The sequence below is a fragment of the Salvelinus alpinus genome, chromosome 33 (assembly GCF_045679555.1).
Source record: "Salvelinus alpinus chromosome 33, SLU_Salpinus.1, whole genome shotgun sequence".
NCBI lineage: Eukaryota > Metazoa > Chordata > Actinopteri > Salmoniformes > Salmonidae > Salvelinus > Salvelinus alpinus.
In genome coordinates, this window is record NC_092118.1 from 2779266 (window position 1) to 2793306 (window position 14041).

General features: G+C 45.7%; 1 pseudogene; it reads left to right on the forward strand.

Annotated features, from left to right (window-relative positions):
* Positions 1–1056: 1056 nt before the first annotated feature.
* Positions 1057–14041, forward strand: part of LOC139562842 (protein arginine N-methyltransferase 3-like) — an 89538-nt pseudogene continuing 76553 nt past the window's right edge.

Genomic DNA, 14041 nt, shown 5'->3' on the forward strand with positions numbered 1-14041 from the left:
TGGCATAATCCTGCTACTCCGATACAGATGGATTTAGGATGATGAGACGTGTGTCTTTAACCCACAAGGGGTGCAGGATTAATAAGCAAGCAACCAGAATGTCTGGAAGAATGTCTATCTATGTCGGTCTCTCTCTAACACATACACACGCTCTCTCTTTCGCTCTCTTTCTTTTGGTCATTATATCTCTTTCTACCTCTCAAGGCCCCTTTACACCCCACCCCACCCACCACTCCCCTCCCCCAGTGTCCTGACATTGTCCTCTAAATTACCCCAATAATGAGATTACAGTGTTTCCCACTCCTGAAGGGAGGGAGAAAAAGGAAGGGAGGTAGAGAGAACGTTAGAGAGTGATTCTGGGAGAATGTGATAGCGAGCGAGAGAGCGAGCGGGAGATAAGGATCAGCGCTGCAGAAATGCACTCTTGGGCTGTGAGTAATTATTCTGTCCCCAGTAACATTAGCTGTCACGATAATGGAATATGCACAGAGATTGATACCCTGGGATGCCAGTCAGAAAAAAGGAAGGATCATTTAAACAGGGTGCGCTCTCGTAGTCACCACATCAGTACGGACTCGCATGTATTGTGTATACACACACCGCATCTGTACACACACACACACACACACACACACACACACACACACACACACACACACACACACACACACACACACACACACACACACACACACACACACACACACACACACACAGAGAGAGGTCAGGTTGGGTGTTTGTTAACACACAAACCTCTGTGTGAAAAGGCCATAGGGGACGAACATATTTGTCCTACTTACCAAAATGGCTTAGCTTTTGACCAATGTTAGAGTAGTAGGTTGGGTATATGACGGAACAAATTCACTGTTTGCTGTGCCTCAACTACGGGGACTTTGTTTTAACACTTGTGAGAGATAATAGACCACTTAATAAGAATAGCTCATCCTTTAAAGTCCTAACCTTAGAATATTACACAAAAGCCGTGTGTTTGTTAGGAGACCATAGTACAGCTATTGATTTGTTACCATGATTACAACTATTCTATTCTAGAGTTGAATGCAAGTGTACAAGTACCACTGATGTTGAGTAGAACTCTGTGCCTGATCCATGGTTTTGGCCTATTTGCTGAAAGCATCACTCAACACTTATGTTATTTAACATTTCATTTGCTATTTTTGGATTAAATTTTCCTTATCTTAATAATGTACTTTTTCATTTATCTCTCTGGCTGTAATTTTGGACTATCGCATAGTGTCTTGTTTCATTATTGCAATACAAATGTTTTGAACAGGAAAGATAACATGTTTTTTCTTTTAATGCCTCATTTCCTTTCAGGTCGAACCAGCTGCAGGACAGGGTCACTCTGATAAAGGGCAGGATAGAGGAGGTCAAATTGCCCGTTTGTGAAGGTGGGCATCATCATCTCAGAATGGATGGTCAGTTCACTGTTCGCACTCATTATTATTTTTATTTTTTATTTTTTTAAATGTGATGGACATTCCAGAGATACTGTATATTTTTCTAAATATTTCCTGAATCGGCTTGAATTTAAATGGAAATTCCCCAAACCCTGAAAAATTTGAACAATATCTCAACATACATTATAGAAACCTCCCCATCAGTAGTAGCAGCTGTGACTATTTTAAACATGGCATGTATAGAATTAGCCCCGGCCATGTCCCCTCCTGAATACTTAACCAGGGAAGCAGAGTTACTTGGAGTCGCTCTGAGCACTGATGCCCATTCGTCAGCCAGATCCTCGCCGGCGATACGGACGTAGGGGTTGAAAGTTGGACACCGCTGAAGTCATCCTTAATTCATGAGCAGGCCGTATCTGTCCTCACTCACGTCCCACCCCAGCCTTCCCCGAACACCCGGGGTCACACGGAGGGGGGGGTCACAGAACAGAGCATTGCGGTTCGCACCGGCACGGATGCTCACCGCCGTTACCAGGGGAAATAGAATTTCACAGCGTGACGCGAATCTCTCATGACACCGGCTCGCAGAACGCTAATAAGTCTGAGAATCCTTCTGTCACTCCTCATCACCGCAGCGACTGTGGACATTTCTCAAAGAGTGCAGGGCCCCAAAACACTGCCCTAGGATCTGCCTGTGTAAAGTGGAGAAATGACAGCCCTCGCCGAGTCGTAAATTAATTGAGTCTGCGACCTTGTTGGCGGTAAGTAGAAGTAAGTCTGAGTCCCGACAGCAAGAGACTGATGTAGCCCCATGTCTTACAGCGGTTTAGTCTCAACAAGGTCTGTCTTCAAGTTGTCATCAATGGATTTTAATCAGAATACCAGTCCTTTTATAGATGTGATCTGATGCAAGTATTTACCGACAGAGTGATATAAATCACTTATTTTAATACCTCAGGAAGTTGTTCTTGCCATCATGACTTTGATTCATCTATAGGCTACCAATATTACTAACTTATCAATTTGCCATATTAGCCAACCACCAGTGTGTAGCACTGTACATCTGAACAAATGCCTGGGTGTGGGGCTTGACTTTGATGACTTTGTGTAGTGGCTTTACTCATAGACTAGAGTGATTTTGGCAGAACCTAGGACTATGCTGATCCCCATGCCAAGGTGTCAGGCTGTGAACGTTGTAATATATCACTAAACTGGCCCCCTATGCCCCCCAGCGCTGTCCAGCACACAGAGTATACACACACACACACACACACACACACACACACACACACACACACACACACACACACACACACACACACACACACACACACACACACACACACACACACACACACACACACACACACACACAAAGAGCACAGGGGTAGAAAAAGGAGAGCAGTGCCAGCTAGGTACCCTGAGCCTCCTAATGCCTCCAACAAGGGACAGGGAATATGGGTCATACCTCTGCCAACCAGCCAAAGGGGTGGGACATCACTCAAACTAGACACTTCTGGAGAACACGACCGCTTCTTTTTACTCTTGAAGTAATCAGAGAATATTAAAGGCACATAACACAGTTTTACTTCAGTTTGACTTGGAGTACTTTTTACAAATATTTGACTCACCATGGAGAAATATGTTTTATCTCTGAGATAATCACAACATTTGGACAAAAATGGCAAAGAAAGCCTCCTTTATGTTAAGAGAACAATTGTCATATGCTACTACTCGTAGTGTTTGATTGAAAATATTGGCCCTAGGTGAACTCTACTCAGTAATACACACTCTACGAGTTAACAGGGTGATGTAAAGTGATCCATCCAGTAAAGTCTCTCTACCCCGAGGGAGAAGCGACAAGTTCCATCAGAAAATGTCCGAACTTCTGGCAGTCTCCCACTTTCAGACTAGACAATAGGGGGATCACTCGGGCTGGTGATTAATGGGGGTGGGGTGGAGGCGGGGTTCATTTTGTGAAACAAGTCGCCTGTCTACCTAGCCAGGGTTTTGTTTGAGAGATGGCCTTTAGCTGTGCCACTGTTGTTTCATAACTCAAAGCATTGATCTGTTCCTCTCTCTGTTCTACTCTTTCTTCTGTCTCTCACAAAGGCTGTGTCCCAAATGGCACACTATTTCATATATAGTGCACTAATTTTTACCAGTGGCCACAAGGCTTTGATCAGAAGTAGTGCACTATGTAGGGAACAAGGTTCCATTTGGGATGAAGCCAGAGTTAAGAGACTTCTGACTGGGGGGAGGAGGGGCTGAATTACTGAGAAGCTAAATAAAGATTGTCACCTAGAGATCAATGAGGTCTGATGGGTCTAGGTGACTGTTTATGATGAGAGGGGGGGTGGGACTCTCATGAGTGAAGTTGGCTTTTAGAATCAGTTTTGTAGCCTTGAACCCTCAGGCTTTAGGTGTAGTGAAATGGTACTGGAGAGAAACTTTCGGGGCTGAAGTATTAATATGGAAATCCACATTGAGGTCTCATCAATGTGAGCGCAAAGCCTAATTCCATTGGTTGGCCTAGGTCACTGGGAAGTGATTATCAAATAACGGTGAATAGAAAATGAAGAAGGGTGAGCTTGATTTGGAAAGAAGGCTTTCATAAAATACATTTTTTCTCTCTGGAAGGCGGTAGGTACAGTTGAAGTCAGAAGTTTATATACACTTAGGTTGGAGTCATTAAAACTTGTTTTTCAACCACTCCACAAATTTCTTGTTAACAAAGTATAGTTTTGGCAACTCGGTTAGGACATCTACTTTGTGCATGACACAAGTAATTTTTCCAACAATTGTTTACAGACAGATTATTTCACTTATAATTCACTGTATCACAATTCCAGTGGGTAAGAAGTTTACATACACTAAGTTGACTGTGCCTTTAAACAGCTTGGAAAATTCCAGGAAACAGGTACAAAAGTATCTATATCCACAGTAAAACGAGTCCTATATCGACATAACATTTACATTTAAGTCATTTAGCAGACGCTCTTATCCAGAGCGACTTACAAATTGGAAAGTTCATACATATTCATCCTGGTCCCCCCGTGGGGAATGAACCCACAACCCTGGCGTTGCAAGCGCCATGCTCTACCAACTGAGCCACACGGGACCACATAACATGAAAGGCCGCTCAGCAAGGAAGAAGCCACTGCTCCAAAACCACCAATAAAAAGCGAGACTTCGGTTTGCAACTGCACTTGTGGTCAAAGATCGTACTTTTTGGAGAAATGTCCCCTGGTCTGATGAAACAAAAATAGAACTGTTTGGCCATAATGACCATCGTTATGTTTGGAGGAAAAAGGGGGTGGGCTTGCAAGCCGAAGAACACCATCCCATCCGTGAAGCACGGGGGTGGCAGCATCATGTTGTGGGGGTGCTTTGCTGCAGGAGGGTCTAGTGCACTTCACAAAATAGATGGCATCATTACTCAGTTACTCCAGCTCAGTCAGGAAGAATGGGCCAAAATTCACCCAACTTATTATGGGAAGCTTGTGGAAGGCTACCCAAAACGTTTGACTCAAGTTAAACAATTTAAAGGCAATGCTACCAAATACTAATTGAGTGTATGTAGACTTCTGACCCACTGGGAATGTGATGAAAGAAATAAAAGCTGAAAGAAATAATTCTCTCTACTATTATTCTGACATTTCACATTCTTAAAATAAAGTGGTGATCCTAACTGACCTAAGACAATTAAATGTCAGGAATTGTGAAAAACTGAGTTTAAATGTATTTGGCTAAGGTGTATGTAAACTTCCGACTTAAACTGTAATTGAATTGAGGAAAAGGCACTTTTCATAACTTATGAAGCAAAAAGAAGACTTTGGCTTAACGGTTGTGATCTGTAGATTTGACAGTGTTTTTTAAATCGTATTTTACAAGGATTTGTCTTGAAGTGTGCAAAGTTTGCCTAGACGTCCACTTTGGAGGGCACCAGAGTTTATTTGGGGAGAGTTCAACAATTGTGGGTGGGCGCACACACGAACACACGAACACACTGACTGTGTGCGTTAGATCTGTGGAGACAAATTAATGGCAGCCTCTCCTCTCTAGCCTCATTATCAGTAATAGGAGTCTCACCTGCCCAAGTAGAGGACAGCAGTAATCAGTCATCCTGTCGCCCAGTCGGACTGACCGTCAGTCACTCACACATGCATAGGCACATACACACATGGTGACACATACACACTCACACAGAGACACACAGTTGAAAACACCAACATATGCACATCAGAGACACACAGTTGAAAACACCAACATATGCACATCCACACACACAAACTGAACATTATTTTGTATTTCTTTTATTTGTTTCACCTTCATTTAACCAGGTAGGCCAGTTGAGAACAAGTTCTCATTTACAACTGCGAACTGGCCAAGATAAAGCAAAGCAGTGCGACAAAAACAGCACAGAGTTGCACATAAACAAACGCACAGTCAATAACACAATAGAAACATCTATGTACAGTGTGTGCAAATGTAGAAGATTAGCGAGGTAAGGCAAGAAATAGGCCATAGAGGCATAATAATTACAATGTAGCATTAACACTGGAGTGATAGATGTGCAGATGATGATGTGCAAGTAGAGATACTGGGGTGCAAAAGAGCAAGACGATAAATAGCAATATTGGGATGAGGTAGTTGGGTGTGGTAGTTGAATTGACCTTAACCAACTTTAGGTTATCAAATCAAGCTTTATTTATACAGCACATTTCAGAGAGCAAAAAAAAAAAAGCACCTCATAGTTGAAGACTCTTCTTTGAGTCATAAAAGTGAATTGAAATTACGTAGGAACTGTGCACTCTTTGGAGAGGTGTTTGGCTACTTGGAAACACCAGTTAGACCTCTCACTCAAACCCTTGTCATTTTCTTTGTCTCATATTGCACCTACCCCAAATTTTTTCACTAATATTCTTGTCATGTTACTGAATGTATCCAGAGTATTTTTAGATTTTGTTTTCAACAAAAAAGAAAAGTATAGTAAATGTAAAGTACACATAAAATAAAAAGTGTAATGTTTGGATTCAGTCTTGTCAGGTGAATTGTTGTCCTCATCTTTAGTCTAATACTTTTTCCATAATCTCCAAACTGTTCCCTTTTAATTGCTACCATGCTTATGCATATGGTTTCCATATTTCTCCTGTAAGAAACATTTAAATGTAGCCCTATCCATATAGGCCAATTCCCACGAGTGTAAGGGGTTAATATCATTAGTTAATCGCAATTAATCAATGCTCAAATATGGCCCAAAAGAAAGATGTTTTCATTGATAATGCAGTGCATTGAGTTAGAGGCTTTGATTGTAAGGAATGGGAACACCACATTTTGTTTTGATGGCATTTTCGCCTTAAACAACACAAAAGTAACTAACTGTAAAATACAGCTAACTAGTTTCGCTCCCAGTGTTCAAGTAGGCCTACTCCCTCTCATCAATGTTCTTGAAGTTTAACACTTGCTCACAGCTCACAGCTCTCTCTTTCTCACACAAACACACACACAGCTGTACTGTTAAAGCTTCAGGCATTCTAACTGACTAGGAAAAAATAATACTGGCTCTAAACAACACAAAATATTTTTTGCCCTTAAGTTTTTCTTGATCATATTTGGTTAACATTACACAACATGTTTTATGGCAGAATGTAATTGTCTCTTGTAGAATTACTTAACTCGGTGGAACTTGATATGCACCAGATTCATTCATATAGAAGTTAACTGACCAAATTTAGTTTGTTCCCCACAAAATTATTTTTGGGTGGGCAGCGCTCATTAGAATAATACCCACCATGCTTTGCAACCACACATTTGTATGTTTACATTTTGGTAATTTAGCAGAGACTGACTTCAGTCAGCGCATTCAACTAAGGTAGATGAACAACCACATGTGAAACGTTTACGTAACAGTTACTGAGAATGTCGTGGTAGTTAAACTGGTCTGTTGGTTAGTTCACTGTACCTTTAAGCCCTGCTGGTTTAGGAGCTGGCAGAGAAGCTCAAGGATGAGTAAGAAGCAGATGGGAGCACAATGCTCCCTTTTGAAATCTTCACTATACAATTATTAATTGGAAATAAAACTTTGAAATGTAAAGAACTGTTTATTTATTTAGTAGTTAGGACGAACGCAACTTAAAGAGCACAATTGATTCATTTGGGAAGTTCTTGTTCTAATTGAGTTGAAATATATATAAATACAGTGGGGAGAACAAGTATTTGATACACTGCCGATTTTGCAGGTTTTCCTACTTACAAAGCATGTAGAGGTCTGTCATTTTTATCATAGGTACACTTCAACTGTGAGAGACGGAATCTAAAACAAAAATCCAGAAAATCACATTGTATGATTTTTAAATAATTAATTTGCATTTTATTGCATGACATAAGTATTTGATCACCTACCAACCAGTAAGAATTCCGGCTCTCACAGACCTGTTAGTTTTTCTTTAAGAAGCCCTCCTGTTCTCCACTCATTACCTGTATTAACTGCACCTGTTTGAACTCGTTACCTGTATAAAAGACACCTGTCCACACACTCAATCAAACAGACTCCAACCTCTCCACAATGGCCAAGACCAGAGAGCTGTGTAAGGACATCAGGGATAAAATTGTAGACCTGCACAAGGCTGGGATGGGCTACAGGACAATAGGCAAGCAGCTTGGTGAGAAGGAAACAACTGTTGGCGCAATTATTAGAAAATGGAAGAAGTTCAAGATGACGGTCAATCACCCTCGGTCTGGGGCTCCATGCAAGATTTCACCTCGTGGGGCATCAATGATCATGAGGAAGGTGAGGGATCAGCCCAGAACTACACGGCAGGACCTGGTCAATGACCTGAAGAGAGCTGGGACCACAGTCTCAAAGAAAACCATTAGTAACACACTACGCCGTCATGGATTAAAATCCTGCAGCGCACGCAAGGTCCCCCTGCTTAAGCCAGTGCATGTCCAGGCCTGTCTGAAGTTTGCCAATGACCATCTGGATGATCCAGAGGAGGAATGGGAGAAGGTCATGTGGTCTGATGAGACAAAAATAGAGCTTTTTGGTCTAACTCCACTCGCCGTGTTTGGAGGAAGAAGAAGTATGAGTACAACCCCAAGAACACCATCCCAACCGTGAAGCATGGAGGTGGAAACATCATTCTTTGGGGATGCTTTTCTGCAAAGGGGACAGGACGACTGCACCGTATTGAGGGGAGGATGGATGGGGCCATGTATCGCGAGATCTTGGCCAACAACCTCCTTCCCTCAGTAAGAGCATTGAAGATGGGTCGTGGCTGGGTCTTCCAGCATGACAACGACACGAAGCACACAGCCATGGCAACTAAGGAGTGGCTCCGTAAGAAGCATCTCAAGGTCCTGGAGTGGCCTAGCCAGTCTCCAGACCTGAACCCAATAGAAAATCTTTGGAGGGAGCTGAAAGTCCGTATTGCCCAGCGACAGCCCCAAAACCTGAAGGATCTGGAGAAGATCTGTAGGGAGGAGTGGGCCAAAATCCCTGCTGCAGTGTGTGCAAACCTAGTCAAGAACTACAGGAAACGTATGATCTCTGTAATTGCAAACAAAGGTTTCTGTACCAAATATTAAGTTCTGCTTTTCTGATGTATCAAATACTTATGTCATGCAATAAAATGCAAATTAATTACTTAAAAATCATACAATGTGATTTTCTGGATTTTTGTTTTAGATTCCGTCTCTCATAGTTGAAGTGTACCTATGATAAAAATTACAGACCTCTACATGCTTTGTAAGTAGGAAAACCTGCAAAATCGGCAGTGTATCAAATACTTGTTCTCCCCACTGTATATATAGTTTTTATTTAACCTTCATTTTGACATGCAATACATATTGAGAACGAAGTCTCTTTTCCAAATGCACCCTGTATAATAAAATATAAAACACATTAAACACTAAATATATACTGAATAAAATAATAAATGCAAAAACATTTTTTTACTGAGCTACAGTTCATATAACAAAATCAGTCAATTAAAATAAATTCATTAGGCCCTAATCTATGGATTTCACATAACTGGGTAGGGGCACAGCCATGGGTGGGCACAGCCACTGGGGAGCCAAGCCCAACCAATCAGAATATTTTTTTCCACACAAAATAAAATTAATCGCTTACCTTTGATAATCTTCGGATGTTTGCACTCACGAGACTCCCAGTTACACAATAAATGTTCTTTTTGTTTGATAAAGATTAGTTTTATAACCAAAAACCGCCATTTGGTTTGCGCATTATGTTCAGAAAACCACAGGCTCATCCGGTCCTGAAAGGCAGACGAAAATTCCAAAAAGTATCCGTAATGTTCGTAGAAACATGGCAAACTTTCTTTATAATCAATCCTCAGGTTGTTCATACATAATCGATAATATTTCAACCGGATGGTAACCCATTCAATACTACAGAGAAAGAAAATGTCGAGCTACATCTCTCACACGCAGGAACTAATCAAAGGACACCTGACGCGTTTTGAAAAATCTTGCTAATTTTTCAAAATAAAAGCTTGAAACTATGTCTAAAGCCTGGTCACAGCCTCAGGAAGCCATTGGAAAATGAATCTGGTTGATACCCCTTTAAATGGAGGAGGGGTAGGCAACGGAACAGGGATTCTTCCAAATAAAAGGCACTTCCGGGTTGGATTTCCTCAGGTTTTCGCCTGCAAAATCAAGTAGAAGTGAGTACTATAATCATTTAGTTCAGTTATGTGTGCCTTCTTGGGTACAGGAACCATGGCGGACATCTTGAAGCAAGTGGGTACAGCAGACTGGGATAGGGAGTGACTGAATATGTCCGTAAACACTCCAGCCAGCTGGTCTGCGCCTGCTCTGAGGACGCGGCTAGGGGTGCCGTCTTGGCCGGCAGCCTTGCAAGGGTTAACACTCAAATGTCTTACTCATGTGGCAGACCAGTGGGTTTGGTCAAGACGTTTACCCATATCAGACACGGACAGAGAAGGATTAGCTCAGTTTCAAGTTTGTTTAAATAATATTTCAAAAAGAAAAGGATAGGTCTCCTCCATGAGACCCTCTCCGGGACACCGTCTTCTGGGTTCCGGGTCTGGCTGTATCCTATCGGGCACAAAACGGTCAGGTTTGCGGTCAACCCGGCTTGTCTGAGCGCGTTCAGCACCGCCTGGAGGCGCGTCAGGTGCTCTTCCCAACCTTGGCTGTGGATGATGATATCATGCAGATATGCTGCTGCGTACTGCTGGTGGGGTCGAAGCACTCTGTTCATCAGCCGTTGGAATGTGGGCGGGGCTCCGTGGAGACCGAACGGGAGCACCCGGTGCTGATACAACCCGTCTGTGTCGAAAACGCCGTCTTCTCCCGGGAGGAGGCTGCCAATGGTACCTGCCAATATCCTTTGATCAGGTCAAGGGTGCTGATGTACCGAGCCTTTCCCAATCGGTCGATGAGCTCGTCCACCCTCGGCATGGGGTAGGTGTCGAATACGCGTATGTCGTTCACACCCCGGAAATCATTAAAGAAGCGGAGGCTACCCTCCGGTTCGGGCACCAACACGATGGGGCTGCACCATGCGCTGTGGGACTCTTCAATGTCCCCCATCCTCAGCATAGCCTCCACTTCTTGTTTCACGGCCTTCCGTCGTGCCTCCGGAATCGGATACGGCCTCTTTCTTACCATTTCCCCGGGCCGGGTACAGATATGGTGTTCAATGAGGGTCGTGTGGCCCGGCTTCTCGGAGAACACCGCCGTGTTCCGATCGACAAGCTCCCTGAGCTCTTGCTTCTGGGCCGGGTCGAAGTCCTCAATGCTCGGGACCACCAGTGGTTCCGTTGGCGTCCTGGGTCCCAACCATAACACGGCCAAGGCTGTCCGCTCGTGCCACCTCTTCAACAGGTTCACGTGGTAAATCTGTTGAGGTTTCCGTCTCCCCGGTTGTCGTACACGGTAATTGACAGGTCCCAGCTTCTCGATCACCTCGTATGGCCCGTGCCATGTTGCCAGGAACTTACTTTCGGCCGTGGGGATCAATACCAACACCCTGTCTCCGACCTGGAATTCTCGGGGCTGGGCTCCCCGATTGTAGACCTGGGCTTGGGCGCGTTGGGCTTTCTCCATATATTCCCTCACGACTGGCCATATGGCTGTCATCCGCTCCCGCATCGTCTCCACGTGCTCTACCATGCTGCGTAAGGGGGTCGGTTCGGCTTCCCACACCTCTTTGGCGAGGTCCAGTAGGCCACGTGGCCTCCTCCCGTAGAGTTCAAATGGGGAAAACCCAGTGGAGGATTGGGGTACTTCTCGGATTGAGAACATTAGCTGGGGTAGTAGCTGGTCCCAGTTCTTCCCGTCCTGCTCGATGACCTTCCGCAACATCTGTTACCTCTCGAAGTTCCCCCCTGATACAAAAGGTTATTATTAATTTGAAAATGGGGGTATCGCCAGTCACTCACCCCCGGAAGTAGCTGTCCATCCACCGCTATCACTTGGGCGGCGGCAGCTTTCAAAATCAGATCCTCTCACTGGGCCGTCCCGAATTGTCCCCTCAGTTGGCCCCCAGCGGGGGTCTCGACTGGCCCCTCGAAATCGAGGAGGGGGAGGCTGGACTCCTCCTCCAGGGGTTCGGGTTCCGGCGCCCTCTCTGACTCCGACTCCGGAGCCGGAGACACCTGCTGGTTAACCGGTTGCTTCTGGGCCGCACAGGCTATTGGTCGTCCCCGCTCTCTTCTTCGGCCGGCTCGTACCTTCTTCCTCAACTCGTGCCCCCATAGGGCCGCGAACAGCGGACAATCCCGTCCTACTAGGAGAGGTACCGGCAACTCTGGCACTGCACCCACCGTAATCTGGCAGCTCCCTTGTGGTGTCATGATGTTGGTCCATACGGTGGGATACTACTTTGTGTCACCGTGAACACAGGAAATGGACATCTCCCTACCCCTTTCGGTCTCCTGGATCAGCAGGCTCGTTGTTACGAGTGTAACCATACTTCCGGAGTCCAATAGCGCTTCTGTGTCGTGTCCGTCCACCTTCACCAGGACCATGGGTGCAGTTGATTTGGGGTGCGCCCAACAGGAGGTGACATAGTTCACGGCATTACCCACCTCGCCGCCGGGGCTAGCTGATGGCATCGACTCCTCTCGAGCCAGGCAATTCCAGGCAATGTGCCCCCGAGCGCCACACTGAAAACACCTCCTTTGGTCTCCATCTACCTAGGGTCATCGGGGACGGGTCGGCCCTACCCCAGCCGTTTCTCCACGGGTTTGCGGTCCTTTGGCCCTGCCGACTGTCGATTCGCGGTACACCGCGGTGGGGCTGTCCTTCCGTCCCCTTGGACGGGTCGCCGATTCGTCCCATCTCCCACTCAGCAGGGCCTGCATGTTATGATGCGTCTCCACTGCTTCCAGGAGGCCCTCCAAGGTCTGGTGCGCGCATAGACTCACTGCCCTCTTCATGTCGTAAGGTAGCGCCCGTAAGAAGCGATCCAGGACCACTTTGTCGAGGATGGAGAGGGTGGATAGGTCGGTTAGGAGCCATGCCCTGATGAGGCGCAGTAGGTCGCTCATCTGTGCTCGGGGGGATGCATCGGCTACGAACCTCCAGTCGTGGAAGCGTTGGGCCAGGCTGTACCCATAGCGGCTGAGTATCTCCCGTTTGAATCCGTCGTAATTAGCCGCCTGTTCGTCGTTCAGGTCCCAATACGCCTTTTGGGCATTCCCCGAGAGGAACGGGGCCAACAGACTGGCCCACTTCGGCCTTGGCCATCCTTCCCGTAGAGCTGTCCGTTCAAACGTACAGAGGTATGTTTCGACGTCATCATCTTCCGTTAGCTTGATTTAAAACTGGTTGGGATATGACCCAGGAGACGCTCCTCCTTGCAGCTTCCTGACTTCCTCAACGAGGCGGACGTTTTGTAGTCGCTGTTCCTCCAGCGTTCGTTCCTGAACCGCCTGTTGTGCTTGTTGGGCCCGGACGAACTGAGCTATCAACTCGTCCATGCTGATACTGTGTAAACGTCAATCCTGGTCTGACCACGTTATCAGACGTGCCCGCATTCTTCACCACTTGTGGCAGACCAGGGGGTTTGGTCAAGACGTTTACCCATATTAGTCACGGACAGAGAAGGATTAGCTCAGTTTCAGGGGTGTTTATTTAAATAATAGATCAAAAAGAAAAGGATAGGTCTCCTCCATGAGACCCTCTCCGGGACACCGTCTTCTGGGTTCTGGTTCTGGCTGTATCCTGTCGGGCACAAAACTGAACTCAGAAGATTACCTCTGCAAACGTCAACAATAACACGGGAGTCCTTTCTTCCCCCACTCTCTCTGTGTGCTACCCTTCTGGCAGCTTTATGGGCCTTGACAGCTGGTGAGCAATCCGCCCTTGATTACTCACCAGCTCCCAATCAGCCCCAATCAGTCCTGGCTGGAGAGCCCGTCGATACCTGGCACGTCCAGCAGATGGAGCCATCGCCTCGTGATGTATACTCCATCTGTTACCAGGCCTCGACGAGTCTCCCCCTGGTGGCTGACCTGCTGTACGCCACACTCACCTCGGCCACGGAGAACAAGAGCCCACAGTCCTTGGGAGTGGGCTGCGTCGGTGGCACTGTGTTATCCTCAAAGTGGGCGAAGAAGGTGTTTAGCTTG